The sequence below is a fragment of the Phodopus roborovskii genome, unplaced genomic scaffold, assembly GCF_943737965.1.
Source record: "Phodopus roborovskii unplaced genomic scaffold, PHOROB, whole genome shotgun sequence".
Classification (NCBI taxonomy): Eukaryota; Metazoa; Chordata; class Mammalia; order Rodentia; family Cricetidae; genus Phodopus; species Phodopus roborovskii.
Genome location: NW_026126470.1, coordinates 13438668 through 13452053, shown reverse-complemented (window position 1 = coordinate 13452053; position 13386 = coordinate 13438668). Strand labels below are relative to the sequence as shown.

The window sequence follows — 13386 nt, the reverse complement described above, 5'->3', positions numbered from 1 at the left end:
ATGGAGATACTCACAGAGGCCAGAAATGTTGGCTTCCTTCACTGCTGAGTTAGCTGGGTTATTGGCATTTGTGAGCCACTTGACATAGGTGCTGGAAACTGAACTGTGGTCCTCAGAAAGAGCCAATGTGCCATTTCTCCAGGTAAGATTTGTTTGGTCATTGGTGGCACACTCCTTTAGTCCCAGCACTCAGGAGGCAGGGGCAGGAGGATCTCTGTGAGTTCGAGGCTACCTTGATCTATAGAGTGAGATTCAGGACGGGCTCCAAAGCAATACAGAGAAACACCATCTCAAAAAACCAAAAAAAGGGGGGGGGGAGACCAACCTGTGTAGCATAAGTGCTAAAAAGACATAGTTAGGACCACCCCCCCCAAATACTGTAATACCATAGGAGGAAAGGAATTCTTCTGTACCAGTGGAGCCAGCAACCCAACAAGTGTGTTGCTTTTAAATGGCCTATTGTTTATTTCACAAGGGAAAAGAAGGGGGGCGGAGATTTATGAATTTCATGTCTTCATCCCTCTAATACCAATAAAAACATTTAACTGTGTTACATAAGATCAATGAGAAATACTTCCATACAGGCATTCAGTAACTAAAGGTGTCTTGGCTCCTGAGCATAAAGTGGTTCCAAACAACTTGAGAGTGGTCCCCCTCTCAAGCCAACCAGATGCATAACAAGTCGAGGTAAAGGCTTAGAGAACAAGGTGGTGTGTCATATAACAGATCAAAGAATGCTGGGCATGGTAATTTGGAATCATCAGACTGTTTGAAGGAAGTGAGGGAATAAGTAGGCATCTGGGGATAAAAATGTCCAGACACAAGGTATATAGCAAGGCTGGAGAAAAATGGTTCTTGGTGCAGAAACGATGTAACAGAGGTTGGAGGACTAAAGAGAGAAAGGTAGAAACCATATTCTGGTAGAGCCATTGGCTTTAGGAGAAAGTAAGAATAAAACTTTGAGAATTTAAGACACATAGAAACTAGACTGGCATTTAAGAAAAATCATTCAAGGCACCTGATGAAGGGATGGTATGAGGGCTGGGCAGCCAGGGGAGTCCACAGTCACCCACTGAGGAGGCTATGCCAGTAAGCTCTGTATGGAAAGATGATTGATGGTGGCTTCTTCTGCCATAGTAACAGTTGAAATCAGTTTGAGAGTGCAGATACATTACTGAAGGCTGAGATGACAGGCTTTGCTGGTGGACTAGAAAGGAAAGTCAAGGCTGACTTCATAGCTCAGAAGCAGAGCAATTATGTGATGGAATTTCTGTCTTAATGAGCTAGGGAGGGCTATGAGTGTAACAGCCTTTAGATAGATGCTTTGGACACAGGAAATTGAAATGCTTTTTTGGATCGTCCAGTGGACATGGTGGGTGTACAATTCAATGAGGAGCGATTTAAAATTACAGAGGTTTAAGGGATCTAAGCAAAAACCCTTCATTTATTGGCAGGAACACACAGAAAATTCTCAAATAAACACATGTTCCTCAGAGAGCCTTGGCAGGGACCACAGTTGTCTGAATCCCCATTTATCTCTCATTTCCTTGTATCATGCTATAACTACCTGTGAACAACTGCTCTAAAGTTATTTCAAGCGCTTTACATTCTCAGTTTGACCAAGAGACAGCGATGGTTTTACATATCTCCTGGGTAAAAGTGTTCCAAGCAGGGCAGCTTCTTTGTTGGTGGCTCAGACTCTAATGGTTACTTCAACTCATAAATGAAGTTAGAAACACACCCCCTCGAGTTCTGTTATATGTGATCCTAAATGGAAGCACATTGTCTCCATTTCAATTTCTAATTTCACTCTTCCAAGCAGAAGCAAATTCTCAAGACAAAGGAGCTAAAAGGATTTGAGCGATGGTTGGAGATGGTTCTCCACAAGCAACCCTTATTGTGAACTATGATTTCCCACTGTTTTACAAAACGATGAAGCTAGGGCTGGGCCCTTCTTGTTCTTATCTCTGCTCTGTATCTCCTATGGGATACACAGTTTAGCTCATAGAGGAACCATATGGATGAGAGTACATAAATCATATGGAGGATGTGTCCTTGGATATAGTATGAGGACATGTCCTCTAGTGCTTTTGGTGATGCTATTGACAACAAGCCTACTGCACTGCCGGGCATGTGCAAATACAACCCACATGTATAGTGCGTGCTTTATAACGAAGATAAATGGCTATAGTACATTCACTTGCTGGGTTATTCTTTTCGTTACTTCTGAGTGTGTTGTCTGTCTTTACCAAAAGGGTAGTAAAATACTGAGTCCAATGTGATGCTGCCATCAGACTCATCTGCCTCAAATTTGCCAAGTCTGTGGATTTCATCAGAGGCTGGAATGAGTGGCCTACACCATCTAGGCACTGCTAAGCAAACATCGTGATGTTCATACAAGGTTAAACCTGCTTGATGTTTTTTTCAGTGTATGTCACTGTCAGTAAGCCACACAGAATTGTTTATATTAACTTCCCCTTAGGAATGGTTTTGGCTACAGAGCTCCATGTTCAAACACTGATTAATATTTATCAGTTAAATTAAAATGATACATTTTTAGACAAAAAAAAAAAGCAACATCAATCTCTTCAGAACTATTGGAAAATTGAAAAGTTAACTCAGAGTCAGATCAATTTAATAGGAAGGGAGGAAGGAGGTCACACTTACAACAGTTATGATGCAAGTTAATAAAACAACGACCGTGACAGCCCTTTTGATTCAGAGTGACAGAAGGCAAATATAGAATATTGACGGAATCAATTATGCAGAATCAAACAAAGTCATCATAATTTTTAGGGAACAAAATTTCTCTTTGGACAAAGTTGGTGCAAATGAGAACAGTCCAAAGAGAGAGAATCGCAAGGTGGGAGGTACAGCTGCAGATGTCCCAGAAGAAACCATTCCAGCAGGAGGGCTGTGCTAGGTACGGAAAATGTTATCTGTCGTTCTCTTGTTATGAATACGCTTTATGAGTTCTGTACTGCCTACTGGTCTGTAAATTGCTGCTAGACAGAGAACACACCACATAAGATTCTGGAAGGTAAACAAAGTGAGAAAACACCTGTCTCTGTGTAATTTGGTCCTGGTCTGGGAAATGCCTCACTGAGGGCTTCCATTGAATAATTATAAGCATATAATGCTTCGGTTTTGAAGTACACATCACATAGTTTCCGTATGAATTTCATCAGGAAAATATCATGGCTGACTGCTCTAGGAAAAAGAGGAAAATAAGGACACTGTCTCTTCTGTGACATCCAGAAATGTGAGAAACTTCAACTGCACTCATTTCCTTCCTCGTGGAATACTCCTGGAAAAGACTTTCTTCAGTCCACACAAGAGCGTATACCAGTGCTTCTGGTGCACACACACCCGTTAGAAATTGTTCCCTTCCTTTTACTGTATAACCATTTATAAAGTGTGGCTAATAATCCTCACAGATAAGTGTTAGAGTTCATTAACAAAGGATACTGAGTAGAAAGTGTGTACACCAATTTTAGAAAATGTGTATCAGAATTACAAGCCACACTTGAAAAATTGTCAACAATACAGGAAAAGTTAAAATGTGACTAGTGAAACAATAGGACTATGTAAGCAGAAAACAAAACTCACAGATAAAAGCCATCAATGGTATGGTAGGCTTCGATGGTAAGGTTTTGATTCATTTTTCTTGTTCAAAAGTGCTTATATGGTTTTGCTTCAAGAAATACAAAAATGTTGGTCATGTTTTTGAGCATGGCATTTCACAAAGCTGTTAGCAAACATTCATGATACATGTATGATGGCTGAAAACTCATTACTGTATATATAAAAAATTTAAACAACTTCTAAATGTCTTAAATAAGAGTTTCTATTCCTATGCACAGACACCATGACCATAGCAACTCTTATAATGGAAAACATTTAATTGGGGGTAGCTTATAGTGTAGGGGTTTCAAGCCTTATCATCATGGTGGGTGGTATACGAGCAGACATGGCACTGGAGAAAGAGCTGAAAGCTCTACATCTTGTTGCTCAGGAAGCAGAAAATAAATGGAGACACACTTCCTCCAAAAATGCCGTACTTACTCCAACATGGCCACACCTCCTAATAGCGCCACTCCCTATGAGCCTATGGGGGCCAATTACAGTCAGACTACCACATGAAATAATGGCCCAGCTATTCCCAGAAATGTAAACCATGTTTTAATTTAGAGTCCGTTCCTAAGAAATAAAACATAACTTCTAGCATGTGTTCATTTTTAATGGTTTCTAACAATCTCTACACCGATTTAAGGCTCTCATTTAGGATTATGGGGTATTCACAATTTAACACATGCTAAGTAGATGTACAAAGTTGATTTGTGGGAAGGAATACTTTGAAATATATTTGAGTCCAATTAAGTGAGGATCCTTATCATTACAACAAACTTTTCAGTTCTGCATGATATTGTAAATTCTACTTCCTGTAGTTTAGCAGCTCTTATTAAATAATTCAGATAATAATAGGAAGTCTAGCTGAAAAGCTATAAAAAAAAAAAAAAAAGGAATGGCATTGCGATCCCATTCCCTTTTGCATTAGAAATACTACTAACTCTTATGCAATTCTTTGCCATTATTTTTTGTGCCCACTATTCTGAGCAAGAAAGGTTTTCATAATGAGGTACCAGAGGCAGGCAGAGATCAAATCACAACAGACTCTGGCTAATGTGCTAAGAGTCTGGATTTTTAATATGAAGAAAATCTGGAACCTTGAGGAGGTTTTGAAGAAGTGAAGAGTCAAAATGCATTTACATACCAAGTGGATTTTTGTTGTTGTTTTGTAAAGCAATGTGAACAACCTTTTTAACAGAGGAATAACACTTCAGAAATGACAAAGTTTCATCATGGATCATGAACTGATCAACAGTTCGGTGAATATAGCCTTTTCCTTCCGGCCAGTAAATGGGAATTGGATGAATAATAAGGCAGGGAAGTTGCTGCACAGGCATCTTTTAAGTGTTATTAGCACTTAAGTCAGTAGGCTAATTAACAAAAATTACCCTCAGTGATTCAGACTCAAGACTACATCAGCTCTTCATAGGACCCCCCATCTATGAATGAGTTCTTCAGATCTGGAACTTGTTTATCACCACAATTACATAATTTTATTGGTCAGTATCATAACATAAATCTCATCCTCCCTCTATATGCATCCTGCACACAAAGAGAAATAGAAACACTGAGAGATGAGGAAATGGAGACAGATTTCTTAATCCCTGTGTTTCAATAGTTGAGTATATTTTATGTGCACGTACGCCTGTGTGCTTATGCACAGTAATGCACAGGGTCATTGTGGATGGGTATCACTTTGCATTCATTCATGTCTACATGCTATTATTTTTTAAAAGATTTAAGTTATTATATCTCTGTGTGTGTCTATGTAGAGATAAGTTATGGGTGCAATTGAATGAGGAGGCTAGAAGAGGCCATTAGGTTTGCTGGAGCTGGATTTTGACCCTGAAAAGGGTGTTGGGTGCTAAACTCAGATTCTCTGCAAAAGCATCAAGCAGTCCTAACTATGGAACCATATCTTCAGTTCCCAATCTATAAGTTTTAGGAGACAATTATTACTTCCAGTTTTATGAATAGAAATAAGCAACAAATTGTCTTGAACTAAATACAAGAATTGAAAATTTGCATCCCAACTCTCAAATCTGTTAATGGCCTATTTTCTCAAAGGGAGTATAGATGTTGGAAACTGTATACAATTTTAACACAGAGGTTTATCTTATAAAAAAAATGACACCAATATTTTCATATATTTCAACTTTTATCCTTTGTGAGAAAGTAATAATAAACTTAAAAAAAAAAATTAACAGACTGTTTCCCAAGAAAGTGAACTTAGTTTTCAATCTGAAAAAATATAACTATATAAACAGAATGGTTTAACTATAAAGGTTGCTCAGAAAAGAAACAGTCAAATAAATGGACATAAAACCCAAGTTTGGTTGTCCATAACCACCCAACACTGACTATTTAACAGGATGCAATGTACAAATAAATATGATATATCTGGTATTGGAGGGACAGGGAATATCTGTCTGGAAAATGTTAATACTGGGTCCAATAAACAGGGTACCAGTGAGACCAGTGAATCACACTTTGGCCACTTACTCTCATTTCACATGTAACCAGTGCTGTCCCATCCCCCAACATGCCAAGGTAATCCCACCATAGATGGAAGATTTGGTGTCTGAGAGAACATTCTCGCATGAACACTAGTAAGTTGCTTTGAGCTTAACCGCATTGGTTCAACACTAAGAGACTTCTTGGAGGGCTACCCATTCTGTTTTTGAAGCCTGGAAAATCAGGCAAGACCTTCACTGTGAAATTCACCAAGTAAAACTTGCAGGGCCATCCAGGGTATATATTTGCCTTGAATAATGAGGGAAGAATGCCTCTGGATTGCCAGGCCAGCTAAGTTGTTTATTATTATTACTATTTTTATTATTGGTAGTTTTAATCATAATACTTAAATCACATTGTTCTCTCACACTAACCTGGATGTCAGCAGAAAATGTGTTACTAAACCATTTGGCATCTTGAATATCTCTGCTCAGATACATTTATAATTATTTGATTCATATCTTTGCCTGTAAAAATTAACCCAGAGACAAACACATATTGGGCAGAAAAGGCAATTAAAAAAAAAAAAAAACCACTAACTACAAAAATGTTTTTGCATTAACATCCGAACACTAACCACGCCCCCTCTCTCTCATGCACATGCACACACAAACACAAACACACAAACACACACACACACACACACACACACACACATCTGAAAAGGCAAACAGATCACTCCACATGAAATGAGGAAAACTCAAAAGAAAATTTTCCTCTTCCTTTTGAAATACTATAGGAAACAAAAGGAGGAAATATCATCAGGACCCAAAATGACTTTCACATGTTGCTGTTGTTGTACTAAAAGATGCACGTTTCAAAGTTAAAGTACAGCTAATTCCATGGGAAATTTCAGAAATGGTACACTACCAGGACTTTCCTTCTTGGAAAGCTTCAAGGGTAACAAATTACATTCGGAAAGTAAGATCAATTTCCTAAGTAATCTACATAATGGTTGCAATTCATCTACAATTTTGAACATAAGAAAACGGTTTTGAACAGGAAATCTGGGTTGCTACATCTAGGTCTCCTTATAAATTGTTCAAATGAAATACAAAAATATGAATGAAACCCAAGAAGACCATTCAACCTACAGTAAATACCAAACATTTGCCAACACACACACACACACACACACACACATAAACATTTTTAAATCCCATAAGGAAAGGCCCAAAACAAGCACATAAACAAAGTGAATAAACATGTCAGCAAAAGAATATCGATGTTATAAAAAGCTAAATAACTCTCCTGGCTTATTACTAGGATGCCATCTTATGAGATAAAATATAGCACCATAAATTTAAAGGTCACTGAATTTTTCAAGGTAACCGAAACATTGTAAAGACACAAATAATTCTCCCAATAGTTAGAGCTTAGCCAATATTTCCAAGAGTCCAATGTATACCAACTAAGTCTGCATCTTCCTTATGTGCCCTGACCTCTTCAAAGCTGTTTCTCAAAGTCTTAAGTAGGCAGTAAAATCATTGGAAAACATATTTGTGGAAACAAATACTTTTGAATAGTGCTAACATTGTGTACATGAAAAGTTTATAGGCTCATAGTTAAGCTTCAAATTTTAGATCTAATAATACGGGTCCATATTGTTTGTTAGAGAAAGGGTCTATTTTTGTAGCAGGCTGCCCTTGAACACCATCTGTGTCCCAGGCTGGACTCAATCTCAAGACAATCCTCCTGCCCCAGCTTCTAGAGTGCTGGGACAATAGGCTTTTGCCACCATGCAAGAATGACTATTTATTAGAGTACATTCTTTTATTGTTGTGGGTATGGAGATGACCTACCATATTATAAGTATGAATGAAAATGAGGGGAACTTGCAATGATCAGTTCTCTCCCTCCACCATGTGTTTCCAAAAATCAAACTCAGGTCACCAGGCTTGGCAGCAAGCAATCCCATGAACCATCCTGTCTGACCCAATTAGTCTGTTAAAATAATACAAACTCTAAAAATCTGCAAGAATGTGGGAGATGGTGGATTAGAAAGGAAAGCAATAGAGAAGGTGCTAATATTGTCACTGTGTGATGGAAATAAGCTAGGGGAAACAGAACATGATGTTGGGGAGATATTGTTTACAATCTAACAAAACTTTCCTGAATATCAGAATGCAAAGCTAGCCACACTAGTCAGCCATACAGGCCAGGGAGTATTGGCCACGCCTTTAATCCCAGCACTGGGGGGGGACAGGGGCAGATAGATCTTTGAGTTAAAGCCACCCTGGGCTACTTGAGAGCAAATCAGTCTAAAAGAAACAGAGCTCATGCCTTTAATCCCAGCACCAGAGAGAATACAAGAACTTCAGTACAGGCTCAGGAGGCAGTCTAGGGTTCTGAGGCTTGGTGGAGAGCACTACAGTCTGGAGATGCAATCTGAAGTTCGGTGGCTCCCCCCTTTCGGTCTAAGCAATGGTAGAGGTTAGAACTCTCTAGTGGCTGACTGCTTTGCTTCTCTGATCTTCAGCTTGAACCCCAATATCTGTCTCTTGGTTTTTATGATTTGTGCTACACATATTAACAACAAACTTGAAAGTAAATGAGTTTTGAAAAGAAGGGAACCAAGATACCCTCTGCTTACATTTTTGATATTCTGTGAGTTAAAATGTGGAGGACCACAACTTGAAGAGCCTACTGATGCTCCTAGCTACTATAGTCAACTGTGGTTGAAAACTTGTTCTTGGTTCAAAAGGAAGACAAATCCAATCTATCACAGAAAAGTTAGAAAGAGGAAAGAAAATAATTAATTATGGTAATAATAATAATAATAAGAGAAGGAGAAGCAGAAGGAGGAGGAGAAGAAGAGTAATATAGGTATAAAACGAGTTACTCTAACCACAGACCAACTTAACTGGGCACAGCACTGGGCAGTCAGTCCATTTTCACTTTCTAGAACCCCTATGGACTTGTATGCCAAGTTGAACAGTTCAACTTGAGATGTATGCTTAGCCTGTGCAGTAACCTTCCCGAGCACTCAAGGAGTTCTGTTTGTCCCCTTTGCAACCTTTACAAATGCACTTTCCTTCCCTGCCCAAACTCCTCCCCTTGTTCCTGAGCCTGCCCTGCAAATTTTACTTAACTATCCCCATTCAGGGCCCCCTGTCCTGATGTTATATTTGTTCCTAGCAGTCTCCTCTTTTAAAAATTACAATGATTTTGTTGTTGATGATGGTGGTGTTACAATTTTATACATGAAGCCTCAACTTAATATGAAGCTTATTCACAGTTTTAAAAGGGGTTGAGAGTTGGGGGCTTCCTCTTCATATTTTTCATGGGATGACTTGATCTTTCAATCTGTCTGGGATTTATATGTATACTGATGACATTCTCAAGGATACTTCTCAAGACCACTAGCTTCCTCCTTCCGTCTTACCGATGAACATTCCATGAGCTCATGTATTAAAGACACCATTTCAAACCCCAGACGCTTCATCTTCACACTCTGAACCCTACTCTTCTTCATATTCTACTTTTATTGAAAACTGGCATCGCAACACTTAGTTTCCTGGGTAGAAAGTTGCTTATCTGGATTTCATGTTCCTCCAACTCCTCTTTCGAGCAATCGTGCTCAAAATGTTTCATACATCATCACCTCCCTCCATTCCCACCACCCCATTCCCAGCCTCACTTCTCAGTACAAAAGCTTTTCCGCCCATCCTGATTTTAATACTTATTCCACATTGTCTCCAGACTTAGTGTTTTTAGACATAACATTAATGCATTACTTCCTGAAGTCAAAAAGCAGCAATGAGTGCTATTAAAAAGTTCTAACTTTGGATGTGCGGAATCCTGATGTCATTACACACTGCTGTGAATCAGAGGCCAATACTACATCTTGAGCCCAGCATAGCTCTTCTGCCATGTAAGACCAAAGACTATCTTTCCATTACTCATTTTTCAGAATGGATATTTCAAAAGCTGTGTCTCCATGGGAATTTTCTTTGATCTCCTTTTTTCTCCCCATTAGAAATGTCTCCATTCTCCTTTGTGCCCCAGATATCTTGTATCACAGCTCTTGAGTCCATTATTCCTAGCAATGATACAAATGCATTTCTCAAGTACACTAAGTTTCATAGACATCATAAGGTATGGTACATCATAGAAAGGCTGCCTATACTGAAGGAACATATATAACTTATACTTACAATATTTAGACCCTAACAACACAAGTACAGTAGATACACGAACCCTCAACTATATCTAACTATACTTTGCAGAACCTGTAGAAAAGAACAAAAGAAACCTGGAAATGTTACCAAATTAAACGTAAGAGAAAGGCACCAGATTATCCAGGTGAGACCTATCTAGTTCCAGGAGACCTGAAGCTGAGCACATCCTCTGGCATCAAAGAGATGCAGGAAAGGAGACTCTGCATGGCAGGAAGCGGTACCACCTTTACTGGATATGGCTTCCTGGAGAACAAGGAATGGAATAAGGACAACTAGGAAAGAGGACTGACTACTCTCTGATAGGAAGACCAAATCTCTACAACTACACCTGCCAACAACCAAGTGAGCCAGAACAGGGTCTCCTCTATGCTCAAAACAAGGAGCACCTGTAACACACCTCCATCCCTGGCTTTGTAGAGTTATCGTGAAGTAGGCCTCCACACCCAGTCACCTTCAGGAATTGCAGGGTAGGTTTTGTGTTGCCTTCAGCTACTAAATTTGTAATGACTGGTTAAAGCTGCTATATAACACCGATATAAGTAACTGAGGGTATAATTTATTTCATTTTATTTGAGACAGGTTTTCACTATGTAATCCTGGCTGGCCTGGAACTCAGTATGTAAACCTCACTGGGATCCAGCTGCCTCTGTCTGTTCAAGTGCAAGATTAAAGGCTTGCACCAACAAGCTCAGGGTGAAGCAGCGTATGCTATACAAGAAAGTGTCTGAGGGTACCCATGCATCAATCCTTTAAAGGGAAAACATATACACCTATAACGTAACTGAAATTAGATAATAAGAAAACACAAGCGGCTCCTAACTATGGTCATCAGCTTCTTTCTTGGTCCAAACACGATTGAGTTGAATGATAAGACACAAATCTCTCAGCAAGTACGTTTCTCAGAATTTGCAGTGTGTCATATATTTGCCACAACTTCAATACCAAAAGCCCCTTCAGATTCCCTCTTTTGCAGTTAACTCAGAAACACTGGCTTAGAAATACCAAGGACTGGCTACACACTCTAAACATTAGCTAATGACACTATAGCTAATTCTGACCCAGAAAGTCTTGTATTAAAATGATTCACTGCTGAGGCCTACACAAGGCTAATACAGATACAACCAACCACCATGATGGAAGAACCTAGTTTACTGCATTCTTTCTCTGAGCTACACAATGTGCCACATGCACTGCCTTAATTGTTTCAAGTGGTCGTGGAAAAGTTTTTATACCTTCCTACTCTTCAAATGAAGAAACTGGGTGAAAACAAGTTAATTAACTTGTCCTGCATTCAATGTTTTCCAAGTAATAGAGACCACATCAACCTATAGCTCAGCTATTGGCAACATCCGTTCTTTCTAATATTGGATGAGCATCAAACATCCTCTGAAACATAGACCATATTTGATAAATACTTAACCTGCCACCTTTTAACTTTTTTGGACTAAATACAATAGGCAACAGCCAATCAGGAACTATGGCAACTGTGTATGAGCAAGCAATGTGAGCTTGGTGAGCTATCATGGGAAGCCCATTGAGAGAGACTCCCATGTGAGGCTGAGCATCTTTCAAAGGTAGATCATTTTGATGATAGGGAACAGACAAGGAGTTGGGGGAGATAATCTCCCAACGACCAGGCCAACAGTTTCTCCCAGTAAGTACAGGAAAAAGCCAAGAATTCTTTTATAGCTGCTTCATTTCAGGGGATTCTTTGAATCTGAAATTTCATATGCTTGGTTTCATTCCTCAGTATTTTTTGAGTTACATTTCAGCTGTTTTCTGTTACTAGGTTAGGGGAACTATGCCAAAATTATACCCACCCAAAGCAGTCACCATTGCACTGAATGCAAGTTTTAGTCCAACTACCAGGAGTTGAAAGAGTGAGGGATGGAAGGGCCTCCCCACTGTCGAGATCACTTTTGGCACAGGCTAGGTAGACAAATGTCTCATCTGGGACAGTGGGGAAGAATTCATGGCACACTGGTGTAGCTGAGGCTAGCATAACTTTTTACGTTCTTCAGTTAAAATTTATTGTTCTGCAAGCTGTTTCCTGTTCAGCTTTAAAAGACACCTGTCATGATAGTTGCAAGGGGCCCTACATATAGGATGCTTGCTGCAGGCTACTCTGCTTTGGGGGTCACAAGCTCTATAGCTACCTCTTTTTAGTCCTCCTAAAAAGGCAATCCCATTTACTGCCCTCCTTGTCAGGAGAAACCTATAAATTATTGTCTTATTATTTTTTCTTTGATGGGACGCAGGGGGATAAAGTTTTAAAACACCAAAATATGAAGGAAATAAGGTAAGTATCATTTTCCACAACACAGAACATAATGTTTAAAAGTTGAGCTGGGTGAGTTCGGTCATGCCAGCCATCTCAGTAATTGGGAAGCTGAAGCACGAGGACCCCACGTGAATTTTGAGGGTAGCCTGGACTACATAGTGAGGCACTGAGTCATCAAACTAAAAATCAAGGAAAAGCTGATTCATTTCTTAATTACTGAATTGAGGAAAGTTGAAGTTCGTTCTCAAAATTAGGTCAAGTAAATAGATGTATTTGGAATTAAATATAACAATTCTAATATTTGAAATGTTATTAAAAGGGTTTATGGTTTACAACATTAAAAATGCACATATAGAGAGGGGAAATGTTGCTCTTGTAGATCTTCCCTAGTTTAACCTAGATCAAACAAAAAAAAATATGCAAAACTAACACACAGTATTGTTTAATTTTATGATCTTTATGACTATGAAAGATAGGAAAGGCTAGTTTTGACTTTTTCTGGCAAATTGCTGCTGTTGAAAGAAAACACATGACTACCTTTTTTCATGAGCAAAGACACCTCAACTTGCAGCTTTGTATTATTTCATTTTCAAGGCAAAATATTGTCTGAGCTGCACTGGCCATCTTCAATAGCTGTAGCTTTGCCTTGTGGGAAACCTTTCAGACTACGAGGTGTATCAACACAGTTCTGTTATTAAGAAGAATTGGTTTGATACGGACTCATTCCCTTTATGCAGTGAATAATAATAACAATAACAATGATAATGATGATAATAATGG

At 39.0% G+C, this 13386-nt stretch overlaps 1 protein-coding gene across 1 annotated transcript in view; it reads right to left on the bottom strand.

Annotated features, from left to right (window-relative positions):
- The window catches only part of Robo1 (roundabout guidance receptor 1), a 373695-nt gene that overhangs the window by 218280 nt on the left and 142029 nt on the right, over positions 1 to 13386 (bottom strand). The window lies entirely within an intron of this gene.